The 25,769-nt window shown below is 40.9% G+C and overlaps 1 long non-coding RNA gene across 1 annotated transcript in view; it reads left to right on the top strand.

Annotated features, from left to right (window-relative positions):
- LOC140895318 (uncharacterized) overlaps positions 1 to 24,328 on the top strand; it is a 142,503-nt gene extending 118,175 nt beyond the window's left edge. The window contains exon 3 of the long non-coding RNA XR_012154168.1: positions 24,287 to 24,328. This is a non-coding gene — a long non-coding RNA (uncharacterized lncRNA). The remainder of the gene's footprint in view (positions 1 to 24,286) is intronic.
- The last annotated feature ends 1,441 nt before the right edge of the window (positions 24,329 to 25,769 follow it).

Below are 25,769 nucleotides of genomic sequence, written 5' to 3'. Positions count from 1 at the left end.
ACCAGTGATGAACGAGTAAAAAAGCCGCTGTGGGCAAGTCTCGCCCCGCAAGGCTCGGCCCGATCAATCACATCAAGGGCTTTAATAACAGGAAGTTCCTGAAAGCTGCTGGGCAGCTCTGGGAGAGATCAGATGGCAGCTTCATAGCTCCCAAAGGAGACCCCTGAAAGCTTTCAGGGGACCTGTCCTCAGGAAGGCGATCTACCAGCCTTCCCTGTGCTTACAAGGCGACTGCGACTCTGGTGTACTGGCTGTGTAAGAGAAGTTCAGCAAGCCCCACGGCAAGCTGATTTAGGCAGTTGGTGCTGCTACGTCTGCCCCTCTCAGGGTTAGAGAATCTAAGGACTTTTCAGGGCCCATCCAGTAGGAGGTGCCCGTCAGCAGCTTGAGAACGGTGACAAATGGAGAAAAGTGGGCATTAGGTTGCCTCTGACCTCAGGGGAGCTGGGAGAAAAAGAAAAGACAGTTACTGATACCCACCGACCGTCTGAGAAAGAGGGACTCGGACAGGCCTCTGGAATGGTGGACAGAAAGCCAACCGCTATGAGCCCTCAGCAGCGGCAATGGCAGCTGCTGCAACAATTAGCTACATAGCAGCAGCAACATCTGCTAAAGGAAATAATAGCAACAGTTGGTCCAGCCAATATCTGTCTTCAAATTGACCCAGGATGGCTGGGGGCCCCCAGCAAATCTGATCACCCCAGCCCCACCCATAATGATAAAGTTAGCAAAAATGGGCCCAGATCATGACACCAAGTCCTTGCTCATAGCACTGGAAAGGGAGGCTTGGGCAACCAAGTGGCTGCAGGAACACTGGGCCGCTCTGCTTGGTCCCTTTCCTCCCCAGACCCGCCGAGGCAGCGTACTCAGAAATGGGCTCGATAGATGTGCAGGACTGCCCAGAAGTCAAAACAGCTATTCTCAACTAGTTAGCTATTATGGAAGAGACCCACCTCTGGCACTTCTAAGAAGAGATGTGCCCCCCAGGAGCATGATCCTGAGTGGTGGCCCAGGGCTTGAGGGAACATTGCCAGTGCTGGTCAAAGCCAGGATCCCAGACAGACGTACAAGTAGCTGAACTTGGGTTGGTGGAACAGTTCACACACACGCTACCTGTTGGGGGAAGGGCCTGGTTGTTAAAACATTGCCCAGAGATGTTGGCAGAGGTAGTCCATCTTGTTGAAAATTACGTTGCTTCAGATAGCACTGGAACCATGTACAGAGAACAAGAGGACTTGACCAAACAGAGCCCAGGACCAGTTGAGGGGAAGGACCACCTTGGAGTGGGCCCCTAGAAACGGACTTGGGGCAGCAGGGAATGCCAGGGAGTGGGGACATGAACAGGGTCCCTGGAACACTACGGTCATCCAGAAAGGGATTTCCTTGTATGAAACCAGAGACTGTTAAATGCATTGGGAACACCAAATAGGTGCTCCCAAATGGCTCCTCCAGTGAGAACTACAAACCCCTAAAACAGAGCCCAGTGCTCTTGCAGCCCTACAGGTATGCTGCTCGTTCTGGGAATGCCCCATATGGAATGTAATTATGGGTAAGTATGGTCAGCCGAGACTTGATCTTGGAAAAATGGACCAGCCAAACTAGTGGTGTCTGTCACTAGTTCAAATCAATGGGAAAAGGGTCGACTGACTAGTAGACTACGGCTTTGAACAGACCTTGGTATGGGCACAATTAGTCAGACAAGAAGGCTCTAGTGTATACGTGATGATGTGAAGCCCTACCCACCATGAAACATACAACTGACACTGGGGAGCTATACAGCCAACCTTGTCAGGTTGTCCCCTATTTAGCATACCTGGTTATACTAGGCAGAGACTGACAGAAGCTCTAGCATTCTGTGGGAGACAGTCCCACAAAAGACCATCCCCTTTTGGCAATCAGAGACAAGGGGTAGGTGAACAGCCCGACCCTAAGAAAGGGCCCTTAGGGTGTGGGAACCCACGGCCTCGGGTCTTGATGATGATAGCAACTGATGACCTTAGCACCAACAGTCTTGCCTGGAACACTGACATTGTACGAGAATAGTGAGCTTAGCTGAGACTTTGATCAGATCACTGTGACAAATGGCGAACCACTGAAACCCCAATGACTGAGTCAGGGCCTCATTTTGGACTCTGGGGTGAGTGGATATACCATGTTGAGTGAGATAAGCAGATGAACGAGGTCAGACCCCAATTTCTGGTCCCCTACCATTTATAAGAACGAGGTGATGAGGCCAATCCATGAGATACCATGTGCAGAGCACCTGGGGAAGGAAAAAACGCTCAACCAAATTGACACCTGTTTTTATTGGCGGGGTATTCATAAAGATGTGAGCGGCTGTTGTAGTTCCTGACAAGGGCATCAGTTCACAGCCCTCAGGGCATCCCCATAGCACCTTTCATTCCACTTCCCCTCACGGATATACCTTTTGAAAGGATAGGAGTAGACTTGGAGGGACCCTGGATCCAGCACATTTTAGTCATCTCAGATTATGCCACACAGTACTTCCAGGTCATTCTACTATGATCAACTAACACAGTCACCATAGCAAGTGAACTGCTGAAACTGTTTTCTCAGTTGGGAATCCCTAAAGAAATCCTGACAGATCAAGGCTCTAATTTCATGTGCCAGGTGATGAAGGAACTATACAACCTATTGGAAGCTAAAACACTGTGAACATTAGTTTACCATCCACAAATTAATGGCCTGGTAAAACTTTTTAATCAAACATTAAGAGAAATGTTGAGATAGTTTGTGGATGTGGACTCCCAACATTGGGAACAACTACTCACACCTTTGCTATTCACCGACAGGAAAGACCCTCGATCCTCTGTGGACTTTCACCTTTCAAGCTCTGGTATGGAAGACAACCCAATGGCACTGTAGACCTATTGTGAGAATCCTGGGAAATAGAGGAGCCTCAGTGGTCATTCATGATCTCGTACATTCTCCAGTTATGGAGACAACTTAAGGAACTGGGAGCGTTTGCCAGAGAAAACCTTTTGCAGGCTTAACACAAACATAAGAGTACAAGAATGGCCATACTAGGACATACAGACCAGTGGTCGATCTAGCCCAGTATCCTTTTTTTTTCTGACAGTAGCCCATGCCAGATGCTTCAGAGAGGATGAACAAAACAGGGCAAATTACTGAGTGATTCATCCCCTGTTGTCCAGTCCCAGCTTCTAGCACTCGGAGGTTTAGGGGCATCCAGAAAAAAGGAGTTGTGTCCCTAATAGCCTTTGATGGACCTATCCTCCATGAACGTACCTAATTCTTTTTTTAATACAATTATATTTTTTGGTGTTCACAATATCCTCTGGCAATGAGTTCCACAGGTTGACTGTGTGTTCTGTGAAGAAGTACTTCCTTACATTTGTTTTAAAATTGCTGCCTATTAATTTCATTGGATGACCTCCGGTTTATGTGTTATGTGAAGGAGTAAATAACACTTCCTTATTAACTTTCTCCACACCATTCATAATTTTATAGACCTTTATCCCACCTTAGTCATCTCTTTTTAAGATGAACAGTCCCAGTCTTTTCAATCTCTCATATGGAAGCTATTCCATATCCCTAATCATTTCTGCGTTTGGGCTGAATCATGGCTGCAGCTGAGATCCGGACTGGACAGTGCCAAAATTTGATCTTGGCCAGGTTTTGATCAGAAATGACTGTGTTCAATGGTGAGTTTCAGCCAGATCTGAACCAGAAGATAGACCCCTTTCAGTTTCAGATCTGAGCCAGAAGCTAAATCATAGAGGCAATGTGGGATGCGTGGACACATGGGGACAGGATATAAAATGCAAAGCTCGGTGCATGGCTCTTTGGACAGTGATTATTTATTACATGTAACTAACAAAACTAGAATCAGTGCCTTGGCTCTTTAAAGGCAAAACCAAAGAAACAAACAAAGGTCTTGAAACCTGAGTACATACAAGATGGGAAAAGGGACTAGATTTATTTCAGCTTGCCCAACATAGTTAGGACTTTCTCAGTATCAGGGTTTTCCAGCCCACGGGCAACCCTCACTTTCTCCTGGAGCCAATCACTCTGGTTCCTTTTGAAGGGGACTGAGCAAAGTCACTGATCTCCCACAGCTGACCCTGCCCTAGGAGATTGCAGATCCCTGCAACAAGGGCAAGGAGCTGATGTCCTCTTGTAGAGAATGGTTAACCCTTTTCTCATTTCCACATCATAGGTAGGTTTGGATTTGGAGTCCAATGTAAATGGGCTGAAATTCTAAGAGTTCAGATCTGGAGTTCTAGGTTGTTTACTATGTCTCCAGTGAACTTAGCACAAGACTCATACTGTTAAGAATGTCACTTTTAGGGATGGGAAGACCATTAAAAAGGTTCATTTCAGCTGGGTTAAGCATTTTGTGTTGGGATATTTATCTGAAGCTTTCCTGAACTGTCCAAATGTCATGGGTCTTCAAAACTTGAGAGACCAGATTCCCCTCCCACGAGACTTCGGGTAGTTTCTGCTTCCAGTTAGACCAGAAATACCCCAAGAGAGTCCTTTTCCGTACAGCACACTGGCCCTTCCCTTACAGCACACTGGCCTTTCCAGGCCTGGCTGGGACCTAGAGATATATATGATTGCGGGGGAGGGAGGAAGCCATGGGAGAAAAAGTTAACTGAACTATTTTCAAACATAACCAAAGTTTGGCCAATGCTGGGGTCAGATTGGGATGGGACAAGGCAGAGGGTTTATTACACTATCCAAGCCAGCTGATTAGTTACTTTACAAAGGGGTTTCCATTCAGAGTGATGGTAACTCCCCCGATGTTCTGCACATCAGTCTAGTTACTCACAGTCACACTGCAATGTTAGATTGATTCCTGTTCATAATTTTAGATCCTCTTTATCTCCAAAACAAGGACTCTCTGTCTTCCTTCACACAAACTGAAGTTTACTTCACCAACCAGAGGACCTTCTTAGAGGTAAGATTATAAAGGCCTGCAGCTCCTATGTTGAATGGAATATGAAAGAGATTAACATAAAGTCATTGTTTAGACATAGTAAAGTCTGAAAGGTTTAAGTGGATTGAAACTGAAGACAGAGAGGGGTTTCCTGAGCCTTTGTAGCTAGAAAGAAGGAAGTCACTCAGATGAAAAACAGCAATAATACAATGTGCCTGTCTGATAGAAGCAAGTGCTCCTGCAGAAATGAATTCAGTCCAAGAGGAAGCGGAACAGTGTTGTAATGCACGTTTTATAAAATCCATTGCAATATGCACATGTGATGGCAGACAGTAGGAATGACAATAGGTATCCACTGAGAGATTATATTAGGATTGGATTGATAGTACCTGACCGTACGTGGCTGAGAGAAATATTATTATTAAGCATTTGTGATCTCTGCATTTCTCACATGTGACTTGATCCTGTGTCAGTTACATATGACAGGTCAAACTCAATGTGTGCCAAAAACCTTTACACCTCTGGTAACAACCATATGTTTTGTTTATGCCATGTGGTGGTGTGAAAGTTATTTTGGAAAGTATTTTGCAGAATGTATTGGTTTAAAATATTTGTTTCTTTAATAGTTAAGGGACTGGATTCACCCCTGTGTTGAAAACTGCTTGTCAAAGGAGGCAGCTGGGGGCGGAGAAAGGAAAATTTCAGTGAGCTAGTAATGACTGACTGATTCTCAAACAGCCTTGATTCCAGATCTGGCATAATTTAGGCCTGGTCTACAAAGTTTCATCAATAATTTACTGGTGCAATCTAAACCGATATGACGCCCCTCCCTTTCCCATCCTTGCTGGCAGAGTGGTCAACGAGGCAGTTTGGACAGATTCTGGCTTAGGAGCTGCTGCAATGAAGGCAGAAGACTCTCTCTCCCTATATATATATTTGCATGTATATGCATAGATTCACATATCCCTTGGTCTAGCTGGACATTAGTATTTTCTATGAAAAAACAGAGGGCAAATATTTTTTTCAAAAACTGTATGTGGAAATTTTCTGTTTTTTGACCAAGAAAAAAACCAAAACAAACAAACAAACAAAAAAACCCCAAAAACCCCTACTAACATTTTTTAGGTTTCAATTATGTTCACTTTTTGAAAAGGAAAAAACTTGAAGTAATTTTTGGTTTTCTATTGAAACAGAAAATTTTCTGTGAAATTTCCCTTTCCTAAATTTTGAGTGTTTTAGTTTGCAACTTAAATAACATTATTTTGATGTAGTTTTGTGTGTGTGTGTGTGTGTATCAGTATCATCACAGTGACAATAGGATGGAAAGTTTCTGTTTTAAGGGAAAATGTGGGATGGAGGGAGGATGAGAAGGAAAATGTAGTCAGTTTTATTATATTTCTATATATAAGGTTGTTACAAGGAGGAGGGCAAAAATTGTTCTCATTAACCTCTAAGGATAGGACAAGAAGCAATGGGCTTAAGTTGCAGCAAGGGAGGTTTAGGTTGGATGTTAGGAAAAACTTCCTATCAGGGTAGTTAAGCACTGGAACAAATTGCCTAGGGAAGTTGCAGAATCTCTGTCATTGGAGGTTTTTAAGAGCAGGTTAGACAAACACCTGTCAGGAATGTTCTAGTTTTTTACTTAGTCCTGCTTTGAATGCAGGGGACTGAACTAGATGATCTCTCAAGGTCCCTTCCAGTCCTGTGATTCTATGATTCTATCTATAATCTAAAGCAATGAAGGATGGGTAAAGGCTGGATAGGAACATTATAGGATGTAAGTGGATTGAGAGAATAATTCTGTCAGTATCTCTCTCTTAGATACTATCTGATGGATGTCATAATGAGAGGGAGCGGGAGCAAGGACTTACACAGTGGAGCATCAGGCATACATATAACATATCTGAGTAACTGTGTGACCTTACTAGGCCGCCACCTTAATTTTTCCCAACTTCTCTGTCTTACACTCAGACCTGTTGTTTCTTATAAACCCTTGTTGCTCTTTTGGGTAGGGACCATACCCGTAAAGTGCCTACCTGACTGTGGGCACTGAATAAATATGATAATGATAATACTTATATGTATAGTTAAGCACATGGAGTAGGTCTTTATCCACAGTACTATGTACAGTAAGTATACAGTGGGTATAAGAGCATTCAAGGAGGAATAAAGCTGAATTATCTCATGTTCCACAAATGAATATTTCGCTCTTACTGGACTGAATATGTTGTCCTCAAACACAGGAAGGTGTTGTTAGCCACTGCTGTTGTCAGCAACTATCCTCATCGAAGAATGAACCGAACCAAAGAGATAACTGAAAATTGTCTCTCTTGTTCCCCATCCCTCCTCTCCTGAATGAGCTGTTAAAAGACCAAGGCAAGCTGTTGCAGACCTACCACAAAAAACAAAGAGCTCTCAGCTCGGGGTGTGTCCAATGGGTTGGCATGGAGCGACAGCCCCCACATGGAAAAGTTCTGTCGCCCCATCTGAGATATCACTTAACCGTGGCAGCTCTCCAGAGGCAGAATGGGTCCCACCTGTTTGCAATGTGTTTAGCTATTAATATTTATATAGTAGTTCAGGGGAGTAAAAAAAAAAAAAGGATAAAATCCATCAAATTGTATGTCATCTTTGGTGCTTTAAAATAAAATAATAATAAAAAAAATCCCTGCAGTAGGGGGAGGAAGGAGTGATCCAGTTTCTTGCCTGCGTAGGAAGAAATTCTGCTACCCTCCAATGTTCAGTCCTAGAAATAGCTCTCCACAAAGCATGTGGTTTCTGTGTACTGAGCCCCAGCGACCTACCAATATTCCATCCAGGCCCAATCCTGAAAGGCACGGTGTGCTAACGAGAGGGGAGCACTGTCAGGACCTCAAAGGATTGGGTCTGCAGTGACTACGTGATATGACCAGTGAAGCTAGAAGAGAATTCTGCAACACACAGCCCAGGAAGGGGGGAGTAATGTGAAATGGTAACAGAAGAAAATACTGAAAGAGAGGAAGGATGGTTATGCTCTGTCTGAATCACCAAGTATGTTCAGTAAAAGGCCCTTTTTATTCTGCAGCAAGGTCCACCAAACTGCACAAGGCGTTCAAGTTCCAGTGGCTGACTGAAAATTCAGCAGCAGCCTTAGGTAAATTAAAAAGGAGAGGTATATAATGAATTAAATATTCAGCATGGGAGATCAAGGTTCAGTTCCCAGCTCTGACATTGACTTCCTGTGGAACCTTGGGTAAGTCATGCAATCTGTGTTTCAGTCCCCCATCTGCATAATGGGGATAATAATAACCCTTTGTCTTTTCTATTTGGATTACAGGTTCTTTGGGGTAGGGACTGTCTCTTTATGTGTGTACATATAGTGTCCACCCCAGCGGGGCCCCAGTCTCACCCCTGTAATACAAATAATTAATATTAATAACATATTGACTTCCATACTCCATTGACTTTGTTTGTATAATGCCTAACGAAATAGGGTTTCGATCTAGGTTGGTTCCTCTAGATAGTTAAGCAAAACAAATAGTAATAATGTAAGTTGTTTGGTGGCACCATGACAGATATGTGAACCAATCAGGTACTTCTGTCTGAGTCTATTTCAGATGCATAGAAACAAGAATGCAGAGCTCATGCTACATCTGAGATCTGAAGATAGATAATATACCATGCTGGCATAAGACCATTAATACTTTAGTGACCCATCAAAACTATACATTATACAAATGCCTTGATTCTTTTGTATTAATACAATTTTATTGGATTTTATTTTTTTCTAGCTGAGGAGACTCTAACATTCCAATTTAATGTTCTGATTAATGAGCATAAACAGTGCTTTTAAGATACCTTTTACCTGTGTATAATCAAGCTATCTAGCCACCAGTAACTGCAAATGTCACAGATTTCAATGGTCTCTTTGGGACTTTTAATCTGTTTGCTTTTTTAAAGGAGGTGATTTTATTTTTACATTAAGGAAGCATTAGCATCATTAAATGGGCTCCCACTTTATGATAACTGCAAATGTCACATTGATCCAGAAAGATAAGAAAATGTGCTCATCTTTGGAACAATATCCAAAGCAAGAGCAGGCAACCCACACTATTTGCATTAAAAAACAAATTGTATAAATGCAGAAGATTGATGTGCCATCTGTTCATGTCCTTCACTTTTCTGGCTCTGCTATGTTGAGATATTTTTATGGAATAGTTACGTTTATTATTTTGAAAATGAGCCACAGGTTAAAAAAGTTTATGATGGGTAATATAAGTTGAAGATACTGGTTTACTGTATTTCAGGTATAAAAGCTGATATAAAAATTAAACTCTCTGCTATCAAATGAACTACTGTGTTCTGATTTAAATGCTAGGATCCTGGTAAAGTGCTTACCTGCAATACGAAGAGTTTCAGAAATGGATCAAAACTATCTAACAAATCTGTTGTACTTCTCAGTAACCAGAGGGGAATCCAGGAAAGCATAGTGTTTAAGAAAGTTATTGGCTAGCTTTTCCACACACAGGTAAATTATCTGGGTGGAATTCATGTAAATAAAAGGATACACATTACATTTTAAAACAAAACATGTTCTCGCGCTTGAGTTACGGTGGTGAATTGAGTTGCAAAAATTAATTGTTAGAATGTTAGTATTTAAAAAATTGAAACTGAGATTGAAAATAAAACTGAAACAGTAACTGAAAAAGTATAACTGCAGAAAGTTTAGCAATATGTTGTTAAGAGAATATACCAACATTCTTAAACTCCTTGCTTATTCTCTACTTAATAGTATTTGATCACCAATCGCTGCCACATTAAATGTCTTCTCTTTTGTCTGTATTAATTATAGCAGTATGTTTTTTTGTTGTGCGATTGTATTTATTTATTTGCATTACACGAGTATCTAGAAGGCCCGACTGAGGTTCTGGCTGCACTGAACTAGACAATGTATCCATACATAATAAGAGACAGATGCTGCCTCAGAAAATTTACAGTTTAAATAGACAAGATGGCCAAAAGGTGGGGAAAGAGGAAGTAGTATTGTCCTCATTTTATAGATGGGGAACTGAACCACAGGGCCCAAAGTCACACAAGAAGTCTATGGCCGGGCTGGGCACTGCTTCAGAGGAGTAAGAGATTTAGAACCAGGAAGAAGAAGAAGAAAAAGTCAGAGAGGCACTAAAAAGGAGGGAGAGACTGAAAGACTCTAATACAAAGGGATTGCGTGGCGCTCAGATGCTATGGTACTGGGGGGGAGAGGGGAACACATGAATCCCCAGATAGAGAGGGTGCAATGGATCTGAAAATGGTTAGAAGTAATAATTATGTGTGTGTATCTGAGAGATACTCAAGTCCATTGGGACACTCTGCTCGTGGAACAGTGTTTTTTGGTAAATGTCACGATTTCCTGTGGACAAGTTATTCTGGTCAAGAAGTCAAGTTAAAAACACATCACACTATGCTCCTTTTTAAATGCTTTAAAATCTTTCTAAATGCAGGACATTGAACCTGGTGTTTCAAATTTTTCTGGAGAGGATATCTGCATTCCCTGATTCTTTTTTGCTACTACCCCACAGTTTCGTAAAGTTGCCCCTTTTACTCTTTGTCCTAGCCATAGGCCTGAGTTAATTTGATTAGCTTCTGGCCTGAGTTCATCATAACACACAAATGACTCACATCGGTATGCACACAAATAAAATTGCAATATATGATACAATTACATTTGTAAATGTCATGGGAAATTCTCCTTAATCTGCATTAACTCATTTACTTCTATTGAAAGAATAAGGAGTATACACCTAAACGCAGAAAGGCAAACAATGATTTAGCAAATCCTGTAGCAGAATTTTCCAATGCACTTTTATTACAGGAGTGTTTTCTAAGAGAGTCTTTCTTAAATCCTATGAATGGCTTTGTGGAACAGGATGGAAATGACTATTTTGGACACAGTAATTCTTTCTTATCGGCTTGCAAATCACCAAGAGGCAAAAATTATTTTGTTCTCTGATGTTGTACGCTTGAAACCTTGAGTCTAATTCTCTGCTTCTTTGCATCTCACATAGGCAAAATTCAGTAGCACCATACACCTGGTTTGCATTCACTTTGCTCTGGTGCAAATGGCTACACAGGATCAGGGAAGTGGGGAACGCCCTGACTGTAATCTAATTCTGAACATACTCAATGCTGGGGATCATTGGTCTTCATGGAATCAGATACCATATCTGAGGAACTGATAAAATATATTGCGACTTAACCGAACATTTTTAAAACCTAATTTGGAATAGTTTGTTGTTGGTTGTTGTAGCACCTCAGGGCCGCAATTGAGACCAAGACCTCCTTGTGCTTGGTATTGTACAAACACACAGTAAGACATAGTCTCTGCCCCAAAGTGCTTACAGTCAAAACAGACAAGGCAAACAAAGAGCAGGAGGGGAACTGGGACAGAGAGGTGAAGTGACTTGCCCAGGGTGAAAAATCAGGTCAGTGGCTGAGCTCGAAATAGAAGCCCCAATCCACAGGCCAGTCCCCAATCCACTGCCTCTCTAAGCATAGGCAGGGAGAGATTTTATGATAAAGGCTCCGTGAGCTGCAGAAGTGTTCCCAGTCCTTTCTTTATGGTTGGAGAATTCAGTTAGCAAGTGCCAACCAAGCTGCCCGTCCCATCCCTGCGCCAGCAATTTCCTCAGAACAATGCAGATTTGTATCTAGCATTAAGAAACATGTAATTTACATCAGTTGTAAAGCAATGACCATTCAGAGAGCGCTTTTATTTTCTAATGACAATTATTTGAGGTTTCGTCTTTGTATGGTGATTAGCATCATTACTATAATGCAGATGTATATAGTGTCACAACACTATATTTTACAAAATCCACTTATGACTTTGCTTCTCTGTCTACCTCTTGAGAGTAATAGTTCCAGAGTATCCATAATTTGTGCAAATATGGCACTCCTTACAATCTCTATAATTATGGATCATTTACATAATACATAATTTTTAAAACCCCACTGCCAGCTAGAAGGGAAAACCCATCGGAAGCTGCAATGTCATTGGAAAGATATATCTGAAGGCTGTGGGAAAGTACCATTTTTGTTTATCAGATTGTACATTCACTTAGAACAGTGGTTCCCCAAGTGGGGCCCTATGGGAGTTATGTAGGGGTTCACCTCTTTAACCAGGTCCGGAACGCTCTGGAAAACATTCTGGCACTTTTGTCCCATGGAGGACGCCATTTTGTGATTTGATCCTAGTTGCTACCACAATAAAATAATAAATACTAATGCCACATGTTTCCAAATAGGATTGTCCCATTAAACCAGGATTTATGGTTTACCCATAACATGATTTATCTATTGTTTGGATTACTTATAATCCAAATTGCCTTTGTGGTCCTTCTATTGAAAAGTACTTGAATTTTACATGAATTTTTCTAATATTATAAACTCCTGATTTTGTACCAGTTTTGGGTTTCCCACGGGCCTTTTGTAGAGTCAATGTTTACCTGCGCTAGGAAAATGAGATATATTTGCCTAAAATCCAAAGCCTACTCTTAAAGGGTATGTCTACGCTACACAATGAGGTCGAATTTATAGAAGTCGGTTTTTTAGAAATCGGTTTTATATATTTGCGTGTGTGTCCCCCCACAGAAAATGCTCTAAGTGCATTAAGTTCATTAACTCGGCGGAGTGCTTCCACAGTACCGAGGCTAGAGTCGACTTCCGGAGTGTTGCACTGTGGGTAGCTATCCCACAGGTCCCGCAGTCTCCGCTGCCCATTGGAATTCTGGGTTGAGATCCCAACCTGATGCGGCTAAAACATTGTCGAAGGGGTTCTGGGTACATATCGTCAGGCCCCTATTCCCTCCCTCCCTCCGTGAAAGCAAGGGCAGACAATCATTTCGCGCCTTTTTTCCTGAGTTACCTGTGCAGACTCCATACCACAGCAAGCATGGAGCCCGCTCAGCTCACTGTCACCATATGACTCCTGGGTGCTGGCAGACACGGTACTGCATAGCTACACAGCAGCAGTAATCCATTGCCTTGTGGCAGCAGACGGTGCAATAGGACTGGTAGCCGTCATCGTCATGTCCGAGGTGCTTCTGGTCGCCTGTGTGAGGTTGATCAGGAGTGCCTGGGCAGACATGGGCGCAGGGACTAAATTTGGAGTGACTTGATCAGGTCATTCTCTTTAGTCCTGCAGTCAGTCCTATTGAACCGTCTTATGGTGAGCGGGCAGGCGATACGGACTGCTAGCAGTCGTACTGTACTTCTGCCGAGCAGCCATGAGATGTGGATGGCATGCAGTCCTTCTGCACCGTCTGCTGCCAGCCAAAGATGTAAAAGATAGATGGAGTGGATCAAAACAAGAAATAGACCAGATTTGTTTTGTACTCATTTGCAAACTCCCTGCCCCCCATCTAGGGGACTCATTCCTCTAGGTCACATTGCAGTCACTCACAGAGAAGGTGCAGCGAGGTAAATCTACCCATGTATCAATCAGAGGCCAGACTAACCTCCTTGTTCCAATAAGAACAATAACTTAGGTGCACCATTTCTTATTGGAACCCTCCGTGAAGTCCTGTCTGAAATACTCCTTGATGTAAAGCCACCCCCTTTGTTGATTTTAACTCCCTGTAAGCCAATCCTGTAAGCCGTGTCGTCAGTCGCTCCTCCCTGCATCAGAGCAACGGCAAACAATCATGCATCTGAGTTGAGAGTGCTGTCCAGAGAAGTCACAATGGAGCACTCTGGGATAGCTCCCGGAGGCCAATACCATCGAATTGAGTCCACAGTACCCCAAATTCGACCCAGCAAGGCTGATTTAAGTGCTAATCCACTTGTCAAGGGTGGAGTAAGGAAATCGATTTTAAAAGCCCTTTAAGTCGAAATAAAGGGCTTCATCGTGTGGACGGGTGCAGGTTTACATTGATTTAACGCTGCTAAATTCGACCTAAAGTCCTAGTGTAGACCAGGGCTTAGTTATTTTAATTTCAGTGAAACTTCATTTGTATAAAGGAGCAGAATTCCCCCAATAAATGTTGTTTAAAATGTCTGCAAGCAGTAGGACTTGGATCTTCAAAACAGCTCGGGGGAATTAGGTACCCAACTCATATCCGATTTCAATGGGATAGGAGCACTTGGCTCTTGTATTCTTTTACAAATCCCAGCCTATATATATAGTATCCTTACAAAAAAGCAAACAAAGAAAGACAGTGGACATGTTCTAGAAGTGCTTTCCTTGTAGGATATTATGCAATTAACTATAATGCATCAAATACAAAATATGAAGATTACGAAAAGGCTGTGCACATGTGGGGGTTCTAATGACACCCAAACGCTGTCATTGTTATTATCTTCATTTCCTCAGAACTTCTTGGGAAGGGATGTCTACCTTGATAACACACAGCTAGGCTGTATATTTTCTTTTCACTGTCTCTGAACATTATCTTCCATGGCATTAGCAAGAGCAGACCCTGGATCAAAGATAATACCATCTGCAGAAGTAATGGTGACTCTAGGCATGACCCCCACAGGTGGGATATAAGCAATACTAAAATACGTGCTTAAGAGCTGTGCAGGATCGGAGCCAGAGCGCTCAGTAGGTTCAAGCCTCAAAAGGCTCATCACAGATAAGAAAAAGGGGAGATTTATGCCACTGCAAAAACATTTTATTTGAATGCCCTCAATCACATTGGTGGATGACCTCAAGGGCAGGGAAAGGCTGCTCTGCATAGGGTGTGTTTTATGTCTGATCCCAGAAAAACCACATAATAATTTTACTGGACTTTGTCACCGGAAATAGGTTCCAAAGAGAGCAAGACAAAACTAAGTCTTGGAACAAAAAACATCTAGCATTGGTTTATGTATTCTTCTGTGGGAAACCTCTTGGGCTTTGCTTTTAGTCAGTGCCAGGGTATGGAAATCTAGCTTTTGGTAATGAAAACCATTATTTATGCAACACTTAGACCGCAACACTCATTAACTCAACAAGATGAAGACTGTTCCCCAGACGATGGAAGTAAGATTTCCAGCGTATTGTTGTGCCATTCCTTTGCTGTTTATGCAATGGAAGATGTTTGCATATTACATTTATCACAGACAAATATGGGATATCAGATGTAGTGGCATTACTTTAAAATAGAATTGGAAAATTTAACTAAATATGCTCAGCTCCAGAATACTTTTGACTTTCCAAGTTAAAATTCCTGTAACTTTACAAGAATGTGGTGTGATGTGAAAGTAGGTGACTCAGGATTGGTAAAGGAATACAACATTTCTTAATCCTAGATAACTAATGCAAATCAAAGCTAGCTTGATAGTATCTGAAAATCATGATCACGTAAAGTTATTTTGCTGGACTGTGTGAAAAGAGTTGCTGGTCTAGTTCCTCATGAAAAGGTGAATATTTCTGGGTTTTTTTTTAAATCACAACTGAAACTAAGGAACACACCTTTTAAAAAGCCTAGCATGCAAAATTTGCGCATGCAAATGCAGCCAAACATGTGTTACATAGAAGATAACTTCATGGACCAGGAATCTAACTGGAGGAGAAGCCATTAATCATCAACTGGTTAGATCTGTTTGTAAATGACCTAGCATACTTTTGGCAGAATGAAAGAAAAAATAGTTATCAATAGGAAAATAACCAAATGAGAACCTGCAAATAATAAGGAAGCTTGGTATGAATCATCATGAGGTACTCAAAGTCACCATACTAAAGACCAGGCTAATTGAATTTAGTAGTAGAGTGGTATTAGATTTTAGGAAGGCAAATTCTGAGGAATTTATTTTGTTTTATTTAAATAAGAATCTAATAGATAATGAATTAAGAAATCTAGTGAGTAAAGTTCAATAGAAGGAAGGATTAAAATCCATTAATGTGGAAGAAGACTAGGTAATCCTAAAAGACACCACAATTTAGGTAAAGCAGACTGTAATTCTGGTCTTATATGTAAAGTAAGATTTTGATATATGGAGTGACAAAAATGTAAATTTCTAAGCCTTCCAAGATGATTTTTTTGCCAATTTTTTGGATGAAAAGGATGAGAAACAAAGTTCAGAATGTAATTATGGATCTCCTAAAGAGTTGAGGGCTTTTGAACAAAGTGTTCTGCCTTCAGTACTGTCGGAATGCCAGCGAACACTACGGCTTGGACTCAACAGCTCCATAGACCCCGCTCTGCACCCCTTCTCAAAGTAGCAAAGGCACGGTTTAGCCCATTGTTTGTTAAAATTGAAACAGCTCCACTGCCAATTATGTCCAGTGTACTCTGGAACTGAGACCTTTAGTAGGGGACTGGTGAACCAGGGAATAAAATAAGCTTTTTGGAGCAGGGACTGTCTTTTTGCTTTGTGTTTGTATAGGACCTTGATTAGGGGACTGGAACACATGAGTTATAAGGAGAGGCTGAGGGAGCTGGGATTGTTTAGCCTGCAGAAGAGAAGAATGAGGGGGGATTTGATAGCTGCTTTCAACTACCTGAAAGGGGGTTCCAAAGAGGATGGCTCTAGACTGTTCTCAATGGTAGCAGATGACAGAACGAGGAGTAATGGTCTCAAGTTGCAGTGGGGGAGGTTTAGATTGGATATTAGGAAAAACTTTTTCACTAAGAGGGTGGTGAAACACTGGAATGCATTACCTAGGGAGGTGGTAGAATCTCCTTCCTTAGAGGTTTTTAAGGTCAGGCTTGACAAAGCCCTGGCTGGGATGATTTAACTGGGAATTGGTCCTGCTTTGAGCAGGGGGTTGGACTAGATGACCTTCTGGGGTCCCTTCCAACCCTGATATTCTATGATTCTATGATTCTATGACCTAGCACAATGGGACCCTGGTCACTGCTTTGGGTTTGTAGGCACTGCTACAATAGAAATAATAGTAAATAGCAAACCCTACACAAATCTTTGCCCATTTTAAGGACTGAAATGCTGCTGAAAGAATGTTAATGTTCTGAACTATTTGGATGCATGTCTTTTCATTTCTTGTGTCTAGAGCCAGAGGTGGCCAATCACAAGAAGAAAGCTTGTTCTTGAGAAATGTCCAGCCTAACTCAAGCAATTTGACAAGTAAGAATGAGCAGTGAGACTTTTGGATGCTTATGTGAACCTGAACACTGAATCATGTGATGTCCTCCCATTTCCAACACTGAGCATGCCCGAGTACTTAATATTGTGGACTCCACCTCAGGCCTCATAATTGCTTTCTTTTCCTGTTGCTCTCGACGAGACAAATCCTTGGCGGGGGGGGGGGGGGGGAAATGTCACTCCCCTAACTCCAATGGTGCTATCCCACTTTCCACCAGTGGAGGATCTGGCGCAAAGTGTACAGCTCTGAGAGAAAGATGGTGCGCCGAGGTGTAGTGTGGGAACCTGCCAAGTTGAGTTTGGATTATTGTTTTTGTCTGAAATACGCTATAGTGGTAATTTATTTTTTTTAAAAAATAACTTAAATTAAAATAACAGTAACCTCTCAGAGAGACAAGATGGGTGAGGTAATATCTTTTATTGGACCAGCTGACACAGAACTCTTCTCCTTCTCTCTCTCACCAACAGCAGTTGATCCAATAAAAGATATTATCCCAGCCACCTTGTCTCTCTAATATCCTGGGACCAACATGGCTACAACCACACTGCGTAGTAACTTCTCAATCCTCTGAAATAACTTAGTCTGGGTTTTCACAGGGCCTTATGATGTTAGGCAGCCAAATGTCACTGAAAGTCACCTGACTATTGTGACTGGCTCCCTTGACAATCTCACCCTAAGTAACAATGCCTCTGCAAAGCATGGTGAAGTTAGGCTAATAGCCATTGTCATGCTATCCAATTGCAGAGTCAACGTTGGAAAGTTTTTAAAAGCTGACACCATACAGAATAATTTAAAAACTCATCCGCTCTCGAACTAGCTAGGGTTTTTACCTGCTTGTAGAACAGATTAACGCAAGAGTACTACTACACCACCCACTACACAGGGGCTGCATAATCGGCCAGATGCTGCCCACACTGCAGAGACACACTAGTGCAAGGACATTCCTAGGCTGCTTAGCTGAAGCGCACCTGTGCTTCATTACTTCTCAACCAATACTTTGGTTTGTTTGTTTACTTTCTGCATTTGTAGGACATTTTAAAGATAGGGGTCAGATCCCCAGCTGCAGTAAATCCACATAGCCCCGTTGGCTTCAGTGGACCCAGGCTCCTTTATACTAAGTGAGCTACTAGCCTTACACTCACAGTACACTCTCTGATATCAAAGCATTAATTATTTAAAATATGTACTTTCTCCCTGCCATCAGTGATACTGTAATCAAGCTTCTGTTGGTTATTTAACCTTCATGATCATGCCCTGCCTGCTCTTTTAGGGTTTTACATGTTTTGGGGGAAGGTCCTGCTAGCAAAACAGTTTACTTAGAAGCTACTGATATTACAACATCATCAAGTTATTGATGCAATAGTGTTTACTCAGCCCTTCTTTATCCTCCACTGTGTTCCACAGAACTATTCACATGTTTAAAGCTATGCAGATGGGCAAGAGTTTGCAGGATCGGGGCCTTAGTATGCAATGTTACTGGGCAATAATGTTATGGTGTAACCACAAACCTTGATTGTCTGTTTAATATCTCAGATGTTTCAATTTGCATTTCATTAAAACTTGGCAAAAGGTTATCAACTCAGATCCAAAATTCTCACAAAAATTGTTCTAATATGTAAAGTAAGTTTTGATTTATGGAGTGACAAAAATGTAAATTTCCAAGCATTTTAGATAATTTTTATTGCCAAACTTTAGACTAAACTGACATTTAAAAAAATGCAATGTTCTGTTCTTTATTGTGGAGTAAAGACTTTGGAAATTGAAATTTTTTACTCACATTTACAAATAATTCTTCCTAGGAAATATATAATGTGTCTCTACTGATGGTATCAAGAGGAATTTCTGTAGTAAGTAAGAATAATTTTAATATGAAGGATGCAAAGGCGGTGGTATTTTGACTGTGGCAGAGCTGTCTGTGAAAAGCTCTGGAACAATATTTAATATCCCCACAGAAATTGCCCTTGAAATTATCACCGAATACACAGTATTCATTTCAAAGGGCTTATTGTATTATAACATTTGACAAAGCATTATTATGTAATATATACATAATATTTCAAAAAAGGTGATTGATTCCACAGTAAATATACCTTTCCATCCATTGGAGTCAGAGGATTTACTTTGACTAATAAGGAACATAGATTTACTACATATTATGTTTACTGTTGAATATCGAAATTAATGGGATGCATATACAGCATATACATAATTAAAATTTTAAAGGAATTACAACAGGGAATTTTTTTTTAAAGGAATTACAACAAGGACTATACAACAGCATCCTATTGTGTGCACATCATATTGAGTAGAATATACAGCACAGTAAGATTAAGGTTGCTACATCATCCTAGGTGTTAACATTGTACTGGGCTCAACCTAAATATTAATTTCACTAAACATTATTTTCTACCTCTATTTATAGATTTATCTCTTTATATGGGGAATGGGGGGAAACAATTTGGCATCTCTTAAGAGAAGCAACAGATGATTCCTGAAGGAGGCCTGGACAGATTAAAACAGCCCTTTCAAAGGATATTTCACAAAGGATGCACCTCAGACAGATCCTTTAGCCAAGTCACTAAATACTCTAGAATTTAATGTAATAAATGTACGTGACATCCACAACTGGACGTCAGGAGTGCAATTAGCCAGAATGAAGTCTGCATAAAGAGACGAAAAGCCTGGCTGGACAGTAGCTGTCTACCTGTGAAAATGCAGGTGTGATGATTCTTGGGGTATGGAGGAACTGAGTGTCATCTCGTTACCTCCCACCTCTAGCCAGAGGCAATCTGGCCTGTGGTGACTGAGTACTAACTCCTCAACGCCACCAGCCTTTCAGCCACTTAAGCTGGGCTACGTCAGCCCTGTCTTCACAGGTTGCAGGTTAACAATAGGTGCACCCCAGTCCCTGAATCCTTTTGAAGTATTTCCCTTTGATATTCAGCCCCTAACAACAGTTACTCACAGAAATCCCAGATTCTCTGCCCCTAAAGGACCAGTGTACCACAGTTTTATCTTATACAGGAGCAGTGGCTGAACACACAGCAGTTCTGAGCACTTATAATAACACAAAAATAGGTTTATTTAAGAAAGCATGGAGAGGTAACTAGAAACAAGAGAGTGTGATGGAAAAAATGGTTACGATATACAGCAAAATCATAAAATGAGAAAGAGGGCCTACCCTTATTAATGGTTACTTTTCATGGCTAATGAAGTAGGTTTCTCCCCCGGCAAAGTTCTGTTGCAGAGCTGGTGGCTTCACAGGAACTAGGATACAACTTTTTACAAAACACCCTTGCTCAACAAGATGTCTCCTCAGTGAATGGATCCAGAGTGAATTCAAACTGGAACAGGTTCAGAGAAGGGCTACTGGGATGATCTGAGAAATGGAAAACCTACCTTATGAGAGGAGACTCAAAGAGCCTGGCTTGTTTTACCTAACCAAAGAAGACTGAGAGGAGATATGATTGCTCTCAATAAATACAGCAGAGGGATAAATATCTGGGAGGCAGAGGAGTAATTTAAGTGGATACAAGAACAAATGGATATAAACTGGCCATCATTAAGTTTAGGTTTGAAATTAGACGAAGGTTTCTAACCATCAGAGGAGTAAAGTTCTGGAACAGCCTTCCAAAGGGAGCAGTGTGAGCAAAAAACCTCATGGGCTTCAAGACTGAGCTTGATAAGCTCATGGAGGGGATGGTATGATGAGATAGTCTACTATGGCATGTTGCTGATCTGTGACTGCTAGCAGCAAATATCTCCAATGGCTGGTGATGGGACACTAGATGAGCAGGGCTGAGTTACTGTAGATAATTCTTTCCAAGGTGTCTGGCTGGTGGGTCTTGCTCACATACTCAGGCTCTAACTGATTGCCATATTTGGGGTCAGGAAATAATTTCCCCCCCGGTCACATTGGCAGAGACTCTGGAGGGTTTTCTCCTTTCCCTGCAGAATATGGGACATGGGTCACTTGCAGGTTTAAACTAGTGTAAATGGTGGATTTTCTGTAACTTAAAGTCTATAAATCATGATTTGAGGACTTCAGTAACTCAGGAGCAGGTGGGTGAGGTTCTGTGGCCTGCGATGTGCAGGAGGTCACACGAGATGATCATGATGGTCCCTTCTGGCCTTAAAGTCTCTGAGTCTATGAGAGTGCCTTTCCGCCCTCTGTGTTATACTGACCCAGTCTTTTGTCTTTATTTATAGGTGGGATGATTGTCTGTTGTAATGTTCCTTTTTTACTTCCAAGTGGCCGCAATTATTTGCAGTTGTCTCTGGTGGTTTTCCACTGAAAGTCTTGGGATGGAGCAAGGCTAGACAATTGAGCCTTGCATTGTATCACTGGCTAACCAGGGTCTGGTGATAAATCCCTCCTGCTTGAATGGGCCATCACCAAGTCATATTATCCCTTGGTAACTAGTCCAAGTCCAGAAAGCAGACTTTCAGCGTAGATACATTATTCCTTAATTATTACCTGTACATACATGATTATGAATCTTGAGAAGTTACAAAGTTTCTCTAGATACCTTGAATGTTACTCTTTATGGCTAAATATACCACAAGACCTGTGTTTGGTATAGGGAGTTTGTCAGGTCTGAGATGAGAGTTGCTTGCAAAGAACAGCGGGACCTTTGTCACTCCCTGTCACTGCAGGCCACCTTGACAAATGAATAGATATACTGTGTGTCCAGTAAGTGGCAGTGTATGTAGACAATGAAGAAAAAAAGACCTGAAAGAAATTCCCTTGACAAACAATAGCACCAACTATGTGGGCTTGGGGGGAAATCCTAGCCCATTTGAATTCAATGGCAAAATTCCCATTGAGTTCAATGGGCCCAGGATTTCCCTCCTGAATGATCTTTTCCTCAAAAACCAAGAATAAACGTGACTCTCATTTGAGGCATACATTCCATTGTGCTTATTTTATTTAAGTTTTTAAAAATTAAACTGACTTAAGCACCCATCCTGCAAATAATTATGCCTGTGTTTAACTTCATGCATCGTGAATAGTCCCATTGAACACAACAGTGCATATAGTTAAGAATGTGCCATAAGTTTTTGCAAGATCAGGGCTTAATGTTATGCAATAAAGCCCCTGTTTACATGGAAAGAAGACTATGAAAGAATCATTGGGATCACTCAGCTGACATTTGCCTCATCGCTATTATTATTAATAGTAATATTACATTTCGTAAAACGCATAAAAGCACCCCCAGCATGACCAGTGTGTTCAGAAGAAAAGAGTCCTTTGTCAGCTCAGTTTCCATTAGGGCCAGCAGCTTGTTCTTCTGTACTGTTGTGTGTTACTTATTATTTAACATGTATATTGGGATAGTGCCAAAACAGCACAATGGAGCCCCAGCGGGCTAGGCGCTGTATAACACATAATAGTATCCGTAACTATAGTTAATTTAGATCTCAAGAAATCTTTCACATCGAAATTAGAAAATTGATACCTCTTTCCAGCTAACATTATTTGTAGTTTTGCCTATGAAAAAAAAAGTAAATACCGAATTTACAAAACAAAAACCCTGAAATTTAAATTTAATTTTCAGAATTTCATTTCAAAGATCCAAAGCATTAAGATAAGTTTTCCATACAGTTCTGCTTTGTTGATGTTTATATACATAAAACAGGCAGCAGGGGGAGTGATGGGAGGGAGGTGTCTCTTGGCTATAATCACGTTAATTAAAAGTCTGAATTTTGCCAGTTGCATCATCTTGAGTATCTTTTTCTACCAAAAGATTTTCTGTTGTGATGTTAATTTTAAATCTTGTTAAATTTTGACATTTCATGCAATTTAGCCAGCTATAAGCCATCCCATTAAGTACATTGTTCTGGAGGGAAAATTTAATGTAATGTGGATTTGTTCCTTTTTATTGTAATATGGGGAAAAATTCATAAATGGGACACTGCAAAAATTCCTTTAATTAGATCAGCTCATAGTGTAAGTCCCAAGGGGCCCAACCTTGCTGACTTTACCCATTGGCACTGTTCACCTGCATAAGGCCTGAAGAATTTGATTGAGAGATGCCCCAAATTTGTTAATTAAATAGCCGTCCATTTGTATTTGGTACTTAATACTGACTAGAGCTGTTTACCTGCAGCAGGAAATTTTGACTTTTCAAAATTTCTCTCCATTCCCAGCTGGAACAAAAAACGTTGAAATGCTATTTCAAAAACCGAAAACATCTGAAGTTTTCAAATCTGAAGGGATGAAACAGAAAAACTGACATTTTCAATTGAAGACAAAATTTCATTTTTAATTGGTATCATTTTGATTTGAAATGGGATTTTTTCCTTTTGAGTCTCCCAATTGGATAATCAAAATTTTTTGTTATAATTGACACTTGTTTATGGAAAATATCAAGTGTGAAAAAAGAGGCTTTCCAATGCAAAAACTGATCAATCAAAAAATGCTGATCAGCTCTAATGCAGACACTCTGAAGCACAAGGAGCCCAGACACCAATAGAGATGGGTGCTGTTCTAAGGATCTAGGAACACAGAGACAGAATACTCTCCATGGGGGAGTTGTTATGGTTTCTAGTTCTGTTGCTGTTAATCTGGGTGCAGCATCCCTGGAGAGGTTTATTTGAGTCCAGTGGTTAACATACATCAGAACAGGAGGGGAAGCCTCCCATTTTTATAGTTGTCATCACAGATTTCAATGTGATGTGGCACAGCATCAGTTTGGGGTGACAGAATGCAGCAAGAGGAGGGGAATGGGGACAAGAGGAGAAATGTATCCAAAAGCAGTTCATGTACCCAACTAGATCTATGGTGCTGATATTCCCCACCCCCATTTCTATGAATCCCATCATTTGGACTTCTCCAGAATGAAGAATGTTTAAGGCTATATATATATATATATATATATATATATATATATATATATATATATATATATATATATATATTCTAATCTGTGAGAGTGTGTGTGTGTGTATATATATATATATATATATATATATATATATATATATATATATATATATATATAAAGAAGGAAAGAAAGAAAGCTAGGGATTTCTCCTCTAGAAATGTCTGAAATACCAGATGCTTTTTCCTGCATTTTAAAAGATTTCAGACATTAGAAAATTTAGACTGAAAGCAAAGTTTGTGTGTTTTGTGGCATTCACCTGCCTTTCCCTTCAGAAGGGAGAGGAAAACAGCAGGAACTGGGGGTCATCTCCTTACTCACCGTACCAAGGAAGGAAGAGGACCAAATGAATCTCTGGAACAGAACAGACGGATAGGTCTCATCCAAGCTTCTCCTGTCTCCTTCCCCCGGCAGGTGCTGCTGCTCCACCTACTGGTGCGAAAGGTTGGGATCTCTGGATGGTTCTTAATCAGGCTGCTCCTACGTCACAGTCTCCTACATGGTGGGTGCTCACTTCATCACCAGAGAGCTGGGGAGCAGAACTTTCTCAAGTGAAGGAGAGGAGTGGAAGTTATGCTGATCTCCCTCTGGACTTTGAAGACATGCTGAGTTTTGAAGAGCAGCTGTTCTAGTTAGTACAAGTAAAGAGAATCCATTTCAAAATTTGTGTGTATATACTGTGTGTATGTAAAAAGAAAAGGAGTACTTGTGGCACCTTAGAAACTAACCAATTTATCTGAGCATAAGCTTTCGTGAGCTACAACTCAGGTGCCACAAGTACTCCTTTTCTTTTTGCAAATATAGACTAACACGGCTGCTACTCTGAAACCTGTGTGTATGTACTATCCTCTGTGTGTGTGTGTGTGTGTGTGTGTGTGTGTGTGTGTGTGTGTGTGAGAGAGAGAGAGAGAGAGAGAGAGAGAGAGAAAGAATTAGGAAGGGAATCATTTTTATTTTATCAGCAAAAAGATAAAGAATGTTCAAACCCTCACACATACACACACACAAATTGCTGCAATACATTATTGCATGGACCCCAATACTGCAAACACTTATTCACTTGCTTAATTTCAAGCAGATGAATACTCTCACTGACTTCAGCAGGGTCCTCTGATGCTTAAATACACGAATAAGTGTTTGCTGGATTGGGGCTGTGATCTGTAAAAGTAAAGTTTGACTTTCACTGACATACAAATCACAACTGGAATATCTTATGTGCAACTGAGCAAAAACAATCTTGAACCCTAGTCTGTCCAACTTTTTTCCATATCAATGGGCTTTATTGCTAAACCTCCTTTATTACTTTTTTGAGCCTGTGAACAAGGCTATTACATTAGATAACCTTCTTACATGTGATCTGCTTAAAGTAAAAGGTATTTTCAAAAACTTAAAAATCTTGCATCTTAGTTACTAATCGGTGAAAACTAGAACCTCAGATAAAATTTCAGGGACTTCAGCTTTTAAATCTGGGTATATAAACCCATGACTTCTGGTTCCAGGCCCGATCCAAAACCAGAAGAGGCCTATTTTTCCATTTGGGTTTAGGCATGGCAGAAATCACATGATATCAACTGATCTGATGAGATTTTGCCCTGGGTGAGCTTAAAATCTCATAAATAAGGGTTGTGAGATTTCAGCTGCATTGAATCTGAACCTGAACCAAAACTGTAGCTACAATTTGAACTCAAACCCCAAACCTTTGCCTAAATCTAATCCAAATCTACATACTACTTCCTTGGTTCACCTTTAAACCATTGGTAACATGAGTGTGAGGTTTAGATACAAGCTAATTTAATAAATCGATTGCATGTGATAATGCACCCAGTTACAGCCGTCCAAACTGATAATCTATCAGTATGGACATTTTGCTATGATTTGGTGATGTCTTTGTCAGCAT

Source organism: Lepidochelys kempii, chromosome 11 (assembly GCF_965140265.1).
Source record: "Lepidochelys kempii isolate rLepKem1 chromosome 11, rLepKem1.hap2, whole genome shotgun sequence".
NCBI classification, from domain to species: Eukaryota; Metazoa; Chordata; order Testudines; family Cheloniidae; genus Lepidochelys; species Lepidochelys kempii.
Note: the sequence above shows the minus strand (reverse complement) of the source record. Positions and strands in the feature narration are given on the sequence as shown.